At 48.4% G+C, this 13,543-nt stretch overlaps 1 protein-coding gene across 5 annotated transcripts in view; it reads right to left on the minus strand.

The window, feature by feature from the left end:
• The window catches only part of PRLR (prolactin receptor), a 146,640-nt gene that overhangs the window by 74,972 nt on the left and 58,125 nt on the right, over window positions 1-13,543 (minus strand). The gene's annotated exons all lie outside the window — the stretch shown is intronic.

The raw sequence follows: 13,543 nt of genomic DNA on the forward strand, positions 1-13,543 counted from the left end.
ACTGATTTGATTCTTCCAAACTGTTGCAGAATGACATGCCGTTTGATGTCCACTCTATGCAGGTGACCCATCACTATCTTTGCTTAGGACCTTGCTAGATTTGTTTTTTATATGATAGGAGATGCTGGGCTTTTTATTTGTTTTGCACTGAGCAGCATTCAAAATTATGATCGCAAAAGGACAACGCTAATGACTGTTCTTCAATGTCACTGAGCTCTGGGTGTGGGGAGAGCCTGTGTAAACAGCCAAGATGGGCTACAGCAGAAGGCAGTCCCTTATAGCTATACCATTAAAGGTGTTATTCATATGGTAACTGGAGGTATCATTTGTTACTCCAAGAGTGTGAATAAGCTTCTGCCATCCTTCATCATGTTATGAGTCACCACAAATCAAAGTGTCTCTTCCCACCTCAGGGAAATAATTAGCCAAACAGGAGCCTATCTGCAAGATGATAAAAAGACAAGAATGTGTGTTTTGCATCTCGCTAGCTGAATGATTGATGCTGCAAATAGTGTCTCAATTTTCTGTTTTCCCAATCTAAGCATCACTCATTCCTTTCAACTTTTCCCCATATGCCAAGTATTTCAAACTTATGGAGTGCAATCCAGCTCCTTCTCCACACTGATTTTAAGGGGGAAGCTATTCAAGCCTTTAACATTAACATTCCTCTCTTCTGACTTCCCTCAAGCCTTCAAGCTTGTAAATATGCTCATCAAGTTTGCTTTAAAAAATAAATGATTACAGATTTTCTTGCAAGAAATAAGCAAAACAACCAAACATGTATTGGAAGTCACCCCAGAACTGGCCCTGTTGAACCACAGGTCTCTCACAGCAGTCTATACCACACTCAAAATATTTCACACTAACTTGCTTGTAGCACAGAAATGTAGTTTTTCCTCATTCTGGCACTGTTCATGCTTGTCCTCAGCATGTTGCTTTCAATCTAGATTGATCCTAGATCCTGCTGTCCACAAGGATGGGTGTAGTTACTTGATACACATTTGAAAACCTTCCCCTTGATTAGGTTATGCAAGCCTTTTCCTCCCTGTACTTGCCCCAGCTGAGGGAAGGAGGAAGTGATGATAACCATCTTGATAAATTCCCACCCACAATGCCATTGGGCAGGGGAGGATACAACTCCCACTGCTGGGATGGCCAACTTTTTTTCCAAATGGATATGCAGTGGGGTAACGCAAAAATCAATCGTCAATGAGCTTTCATTTTTGGAAAGGAACTTGTTTCTCAAGAAGCACTTTCCAGGGGGGAACAAATATGCAATAGATCTAGATTGTTTGTGGATTATATAGAAGAAATGTGTGTTTCATTGCGTCTAAAATAAAATGTGCATACACTCTCTCAGAAATGAAAAAAACCCCAACAGAACTATGGAGGCTTTCTAAAGTATTGGTTCGGTTCGGTAGACCAGGTTTCATACAGAGTATATTTAGCCTAGAGAAGAGACGATTAAGAGACAAAAGCTAACAATTTTCAAACCTGCCCACTGTCATGGAACACCCTGCCAACAGAGATTTAGCAGGTGCTTTCTCTTTAAATCTTTAAAACGCAGGCTGAACACTTTTTTATTCTACCCAGTTTCTCTAAGCAACTAATAACACATCTTTCTATGATTGATGGTCTTTAATTGATGGCCTCTGGTTTTAATTTGTATGTGTTTTTCTTATTAAAAAAACAAAGTAGTTTACAATAATAGCTCTCTATATTGTGGCATATAAATATTTTTAAATGAAATAAATGATAAATATATGAAGGACTGTCAAACAGATGGAGTTAATTTGATTCGACAGTGGAAACTAGAAGGGCATCCATCAGAGAAGATGTGGGGTTAGACCTGGTAACATCTGAGGTCCCATCCAACTCTATTATTCTAACAAACCCAGTTCATTCAGAACTCCCAGATCAAGGAGGAAATTCTGATTAGGAGAGTATCAGAAGTTTCCCTAGCACTAAGGTTGAAACCTATATTCTAAGTAGAATGTTTAGGGAAGCTTTTAATGTTTAACAGACCATTGTATTTTAATATTTTGTTGGAAGCCGCCCAGAATGGCTGGGGAAGCCCAGCCAGATGGGCGGGGTATAAATAAAATTATTATTATTATTATTATTATTATTATTGGTGCTAGTTTCTAACTTTAATTCACAATTCTCTTAAAGAGCTACGGCTGTCATTCACTTAGCCCATACAACCTTGCTGAGCCACTAAATTGACTTAAAAATACTACAAATGTAGGAGCACAAAGTACTTTGGACTGGAGCCAGCAAGACCTTTTAAAGCTTACAAACTCATTTTGCAGACAAATGCCAACAGTGTCTACATTTTTCTTGTAATTTCAACAGCTTCCTCATGTTCCTCTAAAGGTTAACAAGGCTGAACATGTATGGATGTGTCATCAAAATGGCAATATTACTGCATGCTTGACTCACTGGTACATGAACTAAAGATCCTTCCCTTATGTTCCTTCCTAAAATATCCTAAAGATGTGTGTGAGAGAGAGAGCTTTATTATCTCCAAGTGGGCAGTAGAACCATGACATATTGATTTTTGCACTGCATTCTGTAGTAAAATTGCTATAGTACCACACAAATACTTTTTTCTTTGATATTCTGATTAGATTAAAAATAACTGAAAGAACTTCCCTATACAGGGCTGCCTTCAGATGGCTCAGGAGTCAGATAACTCCACACCCTCCAACATTTCTCCGATGAAAATAGGGACATCCTAAGGAAAAGTGGGACATTCTGGGATCAAATCAGAAACCAAGATGGCTTCTGTAAATCTGGGCTGTTCCTTCAAGGGTTGTGGAAGTTCCATTGTAGAAGAAGACCTAGCACTATTTTAGACACAAGCCAGATGATCCAAGGGGGCTGAGGACCAGTCTGCCTAGGTAGGTTGTTCTTCATTTCTGCACCTCCCCATATATACATTTCCATAATTAGGTAAAGGTAAAGGGAACCCTGACCATTAGGTCCAGTCATGGCCGACTCTGGGGTTGCGGCGCTCATCTCGCTTTACTGGCCAAGGGAGCCGGCGTACAGCTTCCGGGTCATGTGGCCAGCATGACTAAGCTGCTTCTGGCGATCCAGAACAGTGCACGTAAACACCGTTTACCTTCCTGCCACAGCGGTACCTATTTATCTACATGCTTTCAAGCTGCTAAGTTGGCAGGAGGAGAGACCGAGCAATGGTAGCTCACCCTGTCGCGGGGATTCAAACCACCGACCTTCTGATCGGCAAGTCCTAGGCTCTGTGGTTTAACCCACAGCGCCACCCGTGTCCCATTTCCATAATTACCCCAGGGCGATTTGCCTTTTGAGGCAGCTCATCTGGCCTGATACAAAGGCCAGACTTCTCTAGAAGTCTCTCCGCTGTAGCTAATCTTTCTCATCTTTTATAATTTCTGAAAAGCAGAAACATGTGATAGATCAAATTCTAGGAAAATACATGCACCCATTTGACTTTTGAAAGCTGCTTGGGAGAGTTCCAAATTACCCATCACAAATCAAGATCAGCCCAGTCATAAAGCCCAGCTTTTCCTACTGCAGAGCTAGCACTGTCAAAGTTAACGGTCCAGAGGCGAGTTTTGAGTAAGCAGGCAAGTACAGAGGCGGTGGAGGTGGCGCCATCCCTGAGGGGTGTGTGTGACAAAATCCCAACCGAGTCCAATTGCGGCCAAGCCAGATCCCACCCCCTAGCCTGGCCGCTGTGCTGGATTGCACCCCCTGGCCTGGCCGGATCACACACACCGGCCTGGCCACCATGCCGGATCGTGCCCCCAGCCTGGCCACTGCAGTGGGGCGCACCCCCCAGCCTGGCCACAGGGTCAGAATGCATCCCCTGGCCTGGCTGCCTTGGTGGAGCGCCCCCTGGCCTGGTCGCCGGGCCAGATTGTGCCCCCCGGGCATGGTTGCCCCACCCCCTGGGTCAGGAGTCACGGGGGGCGCCATTACCCGATGCTCCCACATGGAGGAGGCAGGCAGGCAGGGGAGAGGGTGGGAAAGGCAGACGAGCAAAAACAGAGGGGGCGGAAATGGCCGCTGTGCTCCCCGTCCCTCCCTATGGACGGTTTGCCCTGCCCCTATGGGCGGTTTGCACCACCCCAGGTGCCAGAGAGACTCCTTCCACCACTGGGCAAGTCCATAGATAAACAGATGAGTGAGTGGGCCCAGCCGGAGAACAGTCAGGTCCTTTCTCTAGCACCAAGATATTCAGAACGAGCCAGGCACAAATCTGAGGATTTACAGGATTAAGTGGGATGTTACTGCCCCCTGAGTCACCTGATAGCTGCTTGGTAGCTTCTGGCCTCCATCATTGGAGGGGCCTTAGCATAGTGGTGATGAGGCCAGATGCTGCCACATTGATCCAGCTAACACAGTACCTTACCACTCTGAAAGAGGATACCAGCACATTGCAGTGTGCCAGTGGTGGGGTATTTAAGCCTATAAAATAGATATGGGAAATCAGTGGTCCTCCAGATATTTCTAGACTCCAGCTCCCATCATCCCTGACCATTGGCTGGCTGGGGTTGATGGAGTTCAGCAACATCTGGGGGACCACAGGCTACCCATCCCTGCTGTAATATAGCACAGGTATTTAAATGTGAGCAGATGTTTATAGCACCGATCATGTGTGACATCACAGGCATCATCCAATAGGTGCTTGAGGCATTAACACTCCACTCACTAGTAGAATTATAGAGTGGGGAAGGTTTTAAAATGTGGAAGGGGAGGTTTATTGGGTTGTTTTTGTTTTCATTATATATTTTCTTTTTGTATATTGTGATTTTATGTTGTGAACTGCGCTGAGATCTACAATTATACAGCAGTATACAAATGTAATAAATAATAATAATAATGATAAATTGCAAAGGAATGGGATTTTTCTCACCTACATTTCCAGATCACAGAAATGCTTTCTCCATGAAAGATATCTAGATTCCCCCCAAAGTCTAGAGTAACTACTGTACTTGCCTTGCTCAAAATCAAATCAAGCGAAAAGCTCTATAGTAGGCATGGCCAAACATGGCCCTCTAGCTGTTTTGGGACTACAACTCCCATCATTCCTAGGTAACAGGACCAGTGGTCAGGGATGATGGGAACTGCAGTCCCAAAACAGCTGGAGGGTCATGTTTGGCCATGCCTGCTGTTATGTACTGAGTTGACTAGGATCCAAACTGCAGCAGTCTGATTGGTCCTAGAACAATAGGATCCAAATTGCAGCAGTCTGATTGGTCCTAGAACAATAGGATTCAGAATGCAGCAGTCTGATTGGTCCAAGAACAATGCAGCAGTATGATTGGTTGGCAGGAACCACCCAATCATGCTCCAGATATAAGTGAATCCACAACCTGATTGGCTTACAGTAGAATTCCAGAATTAACCAATCATGTGCAGCCCATTGTGTAAATAATGTATATAAGCAGATACTTTGAGGGGACTTCCATTCATTCCTCCTCACCACTATGAGCTGAATAAAGAGCATGAAATCACTTTGCGACTCTGAGTATATTTCACTGGCGACGAAGGTGGGATCCCGCTGAGCTGACTGCCACACACAGCACCGCAGCACCGCCACCTGACGCACCGCTGCCTCGCACCGTGTATCCAGGCTTCAGCTCCGGGACACAAGGAACTCAGAATGGCAACCGACAGCAGCTTCTCGCCGTTCAACCCAGCATCTGGAGACTGGGAAGCGTACGCCTCCCGTTTCACCTTCCTTCTAGAAGCCAAAGGGGTCACCGATGAAGAAGACGCCAAGAAGAGGGCAATATTCTTCAGCATCTGCGGAGAGGAGACATTTGAAATCGCCCGGGCTCTCCTTGCACCTGAAGACGTCGCTACTGTTCCATACAAAACAATAATGGAACAGCTGAAGAGGCACGGCCAAGCCTGCCACCCCAACCGATGGTCCACCATGAAGACCTCACCGACGACTCAGGATCTGACAGGGAGGAGGTGCACCGAGTACAGCAGCGCACTCAAGCAGCGCACAGACCACAGCTGCCTCGACGAGAAGGAGGAAACTGCGCAAGCTGCGGGGAGAGTCACGAGAGGAGGACCTGCCGTTTCCGCAACGCAGAGTGCAGGCAGTGCAGAAAATTGGGACATATCGCCCGGGTGTGTCGAGCTCGGCCCACCCGACGCCAGGCATCAGATGACCAATCCAAGAGCCCCAGGTCCTGGGGCCCAACGCACCAAGGCAACTCTACGGAGCTCACGGACTTCCAGGTATACCAGTTGCCCCACCCCAACGTAGAGAAAATTTATGTAGAGGTACAGATAGAGGGGGCCCCATGCCGCATGGAGCTTGACACAGGTTCAACTCTATCCATAATCTCGGCAAGGACCTTAAGGAAACTGTGTCCTACTGGGGGTCCCAAACTCAGGCCGGCCCCATTCACCCTCCGGGACTTCCAGAAACGTAAGGTCCCCACAATGGGGGTGGGGACCTTCAGGGTGCAATACCGAGGGCGGACGCGGCAACTGGACTTGCTCGTAGTCAAGGGCCCCTACATTAGCTTACTGGGATTGGCATGGTTTGGACCACTGGGGCTAGCTGTCACCGGGGTGAACCACACTAGCTTACAAGTGGACGTGGACGCCATATGCAAGGAATTTCCAGGGGTTTTTGACGGGAAATTGGGACAGTATACGGGCCCCCCCATTGCGCTACAGCTTGACCCCGCAGTACGACCGGTCAGGCTCAAGGCCCGCCGAGTCCCGTTCGCCTTGAAACCCCGTATAGACGAGGAATTGGACCGACTCGTGGAGCAAGGAGTGCTGGAGCCAGTGCCTAATGCCCCCTGGGAAACCCCAATCGTCACACCCGTCAAGCCTAATGGTTCGGTCCGCATCTGCGCAGACTACAAATGTACCATAAACAAGGCCCTCACGGCCCACGCATACCCAGTGCCAGTGGTCAGCCATGTCCTTGCCACCCTGGCTGGGTCAAAAATTTTTGGCAAGCTGGACTTGGCCCAAGCATATCAACAGCTGCCAGTAGACGAGGCCACAGCAGAGGCACAGACGATTGTGACGCACAGAGGAGCGTTCAGGGTAAAGCGGCTGCAATTCGGTGTCAGTGTGGCACCAGGCATATTCCAGAATCTAATGGACTCGCTCCTTAAAGGGATTCCTGGCGTCACCCCCTTCTTCGATGATGTGTTGATTGCCGGGCCCACACCAGAGGAGTTTGAGGACCGCCTCCGCACCGTTCTGCACCGTTTCCAGACGGCGGGTCTCAAGGTGAAGCGGGAAAAATGTCTACTAGGAGTGCCTCAGGTGGACTTTCTGGGATTTATGGTGGACGCAGAAGGGGTCCACCCGACTGGGGACAAGGTACGGGCCATTTGTGATGCCCCAGCGCCCAAGAGCAAGACTGAACTTCAGGCCTTCTTGGGACTATTGAACTTTTACCATTCCTTCCTTCCCCACAAGGCAGCGGTAGCAGAGCCCCTACACAGACTCCTGGACAAGCGGGCCACTTGGGTGTGGGGCCAGCGCCAGGAGGCTGCATTCCAGGCAGTCAAGGACTTGCTTGTCTCAAACTCAGTCTTGGCACACTTCGACGAGAGGCTGCCAGTGGTGCTAGCATGCGACGCCTCACCCTATGGCATTGGCGCTGTCCTGGGACACCAACTCCCGGATGGAAGAGAGGTACCAGTGGCATACTTTTCCCAGACACTCAATGCAACCGAGCGGAACTACTCGCAAATCGACAAGGAGGGTCTGGCAATCGTGAAGGGAGTAAAAAAATTCCATGATTTCTTGTACGGGCGGCCCTTCACCGTGGTGACTGACCACAAGCCATTGCTTGGCTTGTTTGCCCCCGAAAAGCAGACCCCCCAAGTGCTGTCTCCTCGCGTCCTCAGGTGGTCAATTTTCCTTGCCAGCTACCAGTATGCACTGATTCACCGCCCAGGGAAGGCAATGGGCCATGCGGACGCCCTCAGCAGGCTACCACTACCGGAAACAGGCCCTGACCCAGCACCTGCACAAGAGGTTATGAGCCTGGAGCTGCTTCCCGACCGCCCCATTCAGGCACAAGAAGTTGCCCACCATTCCAAGAAAGATAGGGTCATCTCCCGGGTCCTGGACTGGGTGTGGAGGGGATGGCCCAGCAGCAGCCCTGGGCCAGAATTCGCTGGCTACACAACCCGCAAACATGAACTGTCGGCCCACAAGGGGTGCCTGTTATGGGGAAGCAGGGTCGTTGTTCCCCAGCCCCTCCGCAAAAGGGTCCTCACAGCCCTACACGAGACACACCCAGGGGTAGTAAGAATGAAGGCCCTTGCCAGGAGTTATGTCTGGTGGCCAGGGATCGACGGAGAGATAGAGGCCTGGGTCAAACACTGCCAGGCCTGCCAAGAATCCCGCCCAGATCCCCCAAGGGCCCCAGTCCAGTCCTGGGAGTCCGCCCGAGCACCATGGTCACGCCTGCATGTGGACTTCGCTGGCCCCTTTCAGGGGAAAACATTCTTCATAGTGGTGGACTCCTACACCAAATGGCTGGAAGTCGCACTGGTACCGTCCACTTCTACATCCGCAGCCATCCGGGTACTACGCAGGCTGTTTGCAACCCACGGGCTCCCTGACACTCTTGTCTCAGACAACGGGACTGCATTTACGTCAGGAGAATTCCAAACCTTCACAGCGCAGAACGCCATCCGCCACATCCGTTCGGCGCCATTCCACCCTGCCACCAATGGCCAAGCAGAACGCATGGTGCGGACCACCAAGGACACCCTTCGCCGCATGACGCAAGGGGATTGGGAGTACCGCCTTGCCACATTCCTCCTGGCACAGCACAGCACCCCCAGCTCAACGACTGGCCGGAGCCCCGCTGAACTACTAATGGGTCGGCGCCTTGCAATCAGATTGGACCGCCTTCACCCCGATAGAGCTCAGGATGAGGTAGTGGTGGGGGAAGGCAGGAACCCCCGGAACTTCGAGGCCCAGGACCCAGTGTACGCAAAGAATTTTGGGGCAGGCCCAGCATGGGTACCCGCCACAGTCACCAGGGGCACTGGCCCCGTGTCGTACGAAGTGCTAACAGATGGGGGGCAATGCTGGCGCCGCCACTGCGACCAGATACGGCGACGATTCCCGGGAGAAAACCAGGAGGAGGACAGGTCAGAGGAGTCCCAAGGGAACAGAGGGGCGGTGAGGCCCATAGAGCAGGAGGGGCCAGCAGGAGAGGCAGAACCAGTAAATACAGAGAGGACCCGTGAGGCCGAAAGGACACCGGAACCAGAACCACGACTGAGCGAGCCGGTTGTGCCAGACCAAACAGGCCCATCACAGCCAGCATCCTTGGAACACGAGCCAGAACCTGAACCCCGGACCAGGGAACACCACAGGCCGCAACGCACACGTAGGCCGCCGGCGTACCTCGAGGACTATGAATGCGACCTCCCGGGCAGGACTGGAACTTAGAGGGGAGGGGTGTTATGTACTGAGTTGACTAGGATCCAAACTGCAGCAGTCTGATTGGTCCTAGAACAATAGGATCCAAATTGCAGCAGTCTGATTGGTCCTAGAACAATAGGATTCAGAATGCAGCAGTCTGATTGGTCCAAGAACAATGCAGCAGTATGATTGGTTGGCAGGAACCACCCAATCATGCTCCAGATATAAGTGAATCCACAACCTGATTGGCTTACAGTAGAATTCCAGAATTAACCAATCATGTGCAGCCCATTGTGTAAATAATGTATATAAGCAGATACTTTGAGGGGACTTCCATTCATTCCTCCTCACCACTATGAGCTGAATAAAGAGCATGAAATCACTTTGCGACTCTGAGTATATTTCACCTGCTCTATAGGCTGCACAGTCCTAAGCACACGTACTAGGAAGCTGGCTCTACTGCACTCAGTGCAGCTTATTGTGAGTGAAAATGTGAATGACCAACCTGTATTAGTATCTTTGTGTTTGGCTAGACCTGCGCCACTCTGCCAGTCCAAGCCAAGCCAAGAACATTATGCTGCCAGAAGCAGAAAAGCAGAGGTGGTGTCTCTGTCCCAGGTCCAGGTCAAATGGTGCACAAGCTTAGCTAAATTGTTTTAACACCTGAGGCGGGGGGGAAATCTGACACATGGCTCTTAGAATCATAGAATCATAGAGTTGGAAGAGACCACAAGGGCCATCGAGTCCAACCCCCTGCCAAGCAGGAAACACCATCAGAGCACTCCTGACATATGGTTGTCAAGCCTCTGCTTAAAGACCTCCAAAGTAGGAGACTCCACCACACTCCTTGGCAGCAAATTCCACTGTCGAACAGCTCTTACTGTCAGGAAGTTCTTCCTAATGTTTAGGTGGAATCTTCTTTCTTGTAGTTTGGATCCATTGCTCCGTGTCCGCTTCTCTGGAGCAGCAGAAAACAACCTTTCTCCCTCCTCTATGTGACATCCTTTTATATATTTGAACATGGCTATCTTATCACCCCTTAACCTCCTCTTCTCCAGGCTAAACATGCCCAGCTCCCTTAGCCGTTCCTCATAAGGCATCGTTTCCAGGCCTTTGACCATTTTGGTTGCCCTCCTCTGGACACGTTCCAGTTTGTCAGTGTCCTTCTTGGGAGTAAAAATGCAGCAATAGTAAAATTAAACGAACAACAACCAGGAACAAGCCTCCTAACAGGATGGCTGGCCAAGCTGGTTGAGGCTGTTGGGAGTTGTAGTTCAGGGGCATCTGAAGAGCCACAGGGATTATTAGCCACACCTGGCCGACATGGAGTGAGCAAATCAGACTGGTGTGAGTTCAGTGATCATCACAACACGATGGCAAAGAGTGTTAACAAGCTGCTGGAGCACTTAATCCTCAAACAAGTTAAACTAGACAACATGTAGGAGATACATGGGTAACATCTCAACATGGGTAACATCTCAACTGGTGTCTTCTGAATGAAAAACCAGCATTAGAAGTTATTGAGAAGTGGGAGGAGCAATTCTTGAATTTCCTTTCTTTGTTTGTTTTCCCACTCATTATGCTCCCCTTCCACCACCGAATCTGATCCGATATCACATCAACAGTGGGGAAGTTCTGGGAGGCTACCTGTAGTTTTGTCCTGTTGTTTTGGGGCTGAAAATGATTTGGTCAGCCTCATATGCTGGGCTGTCCAAAATACAGTGGCAATATCATCACTTGAAGTTAATGGAAGTGATCAATCTGGCTTGAACTCAAGTACTTCTGCCTAACTGGTTTGTGAACTGAGCCAAGTGTCTCTTTCATCAACAGCAGTGATAAATTGGTATTCACAGTGTTTATTTAAAACAAAAGGCTCCTTTATGGGGCTCCAGAGGAGGCCCTCTGGCCGGCAGTTTTAGTGCAGTCAGGAGTTCTTAGTCAAAATATATTAGAACCTCTAAAAGGGAAAAATACAAATATACCCCAGTATAATTAGCAGCAAAGCTGTATTTGAGATTATGTGGTGAAATACATTTCAAAATTCTTAATTGTATTTTGTAACGCCCCATGTTGATCATATATCCACAAGCTTCAACATAAGGACACAGTTCATCCTTCGTTCAGGCCTCAACTCTTTACAATTTCCTGATTTTCATACTCCTTCCGGTTAAAAAGTCAGACTGATCTACCTACTTCCTGCAACCTTTCTGATCTCTCTTCATTTCCTCTGCAGCCATTACCACACTCTTATCAGAACTGGGAGCAAATAAGTGGTATGGATCCTGACATAAATATAGGAAGGGGCTCTTGGTGTCGACTAGAGAATGGGGTAGAAATTTGGTTTGGCTATGATTTCAATGTAAACCTGCCTAATTTTGTGCTTTCCAAAACAACAGTGAACCAAAGCACAGCTCTCCTTAAAAAAAAAAAAAAGCACTTCTCCAAATTTTGTGCTGCAGTTCTCCAACAAAGTAACATGTACAAGAATGTGCATCTTAGTGAAAATGCATTATATTAGAAAATATTGCTTGCAAAAAAAAAATGTGTGCACCAAATGAATTTTGCACTAAAATGGTGATGAATTTAAAATTGCAAACTGACACAGAAATGTGGAGAACTGGATTTAAAATGGGAAAAGTGAGAAACTAGGAGAAGTGAAATCGAGAGATTCCTCTGTCTGAGTCAATATTGTTAGCAGTGAGGTGGAAGAGCAGAGCGATTCCTTGCCAGCCAATGTTTTCATATTTTGCATAAACTGATGGGCCCGTAATTAATGGGAAAAACAGGCCATCCAGAAGCAGAGCAATCTAGCTCATCCACTGCGCTGGACTCCTTCCAGCAAAATCTCTTTATTACACAAAAGTGCCAGCTCACCCACCTGTGACAAAGGATGTAAGTTCTTCCAATGAAAACGAAGGGATCCCATGCTGGAGAGCACTTAAAGACCCTGTCAAACAGGCAGCCAGACAAGGGAACATGCTGCGCTTGTTGTGCCAAGAAGGCTGCCATGACCCTGGAGTAATATCCCCTCAGCTAGCTCAGTCAGTAGAGCATGAGGCTCTTAATCTCAGAGTCATGGGTTTGAGCCCCACACTGGGCAAAAAGATTCATGCATGACCCTCATGGTCCCTTCCAACTCTACAATTCTAAGATATTGCGGGGAGGAAGGGGAGGACTCTGGAGTGGAAGGGGAAAGGCATGCAAGACCAACTCCACCCCCCAGCTGGAGAATGTGGTACTGCCGTCATCTGACTCCACTGCAGAAGGAAGACCTGAGGCTCTCCTGCTCAGTTGCAGTAGAAGGTTATTGGAGAAGGATGCACTCTTTTCAGTAGAGCAGCATCTCCCAGGTGGTGCTAACCATTAGACTGCACCTGCTACCATAGAAAGGCTCAGTTTCAGCTTGTGACTTGCCCAAGCAACTTCACAGCTCCGCATTCCCCAGAACGCAGCATGATTCTTTGCGCTGCGATTTGCCTCCTGTCTGAAATTTGCCCTGCCTTACGCTCTGGTGGGGCCTTGCCGTGCTGCAGGGCACAACAACGGCACACTTAAGAATGGAGAAGGGAAAGAGTAATACGGAGTATGCACTATTTTGCCTTAAGGCAAAACCTCATCTGTTGGGCAGAGATATGGTTTTCAGAAACATAGTGCTTCAGCTATACCAAGTCAGAGGCATTCTATATAGAAGAGGGGTACATTTCACATTTGTTGGGGATACCTCCCTCAAGGTGGCTACCGCCCAATTCCCAGAGACACTTGTGTTGCTTCCAGGTGACCTGTTTATTGAGAATTCATCCTGATTTGTTTGTGGGGAGTTTAGAAGACGTTGAGTCAATATATTTTATTTCCCACTTACCGGTGCATTTTCCTCATCACCTTCCTTATTGCAAAAAGTCTCATCTTTGGGGCAGTTTTGTTGTGCAAGAGCTTGAAACCAGCTTTAATTGCACAACCTGAATTTGCTGGTATGTGACTGAACTCCACCCAGCAACAGTCTGGGAGCATCCTTCGGAAGTAAGTATTCCACCGAGACCAGCACTTTGCCATTTCAAAAATGGAATGGTACTTCCAAGTTCTACATCTGTGAGATCTAAACTAATCTTAACCTGCTGGTGAA

The sequence above is a fragment of the Podarcis vaucheri genome (genome assembly GCF_965113315.1).
Source record: "Podarcis vaucheri genome assembly, chromosome: 11".
NCBI lineage: Eukaryota > Metazoa > Chordata > Lepidosauria > Squamata > Lacertidae > Podarcis > Podarcis vaucheri.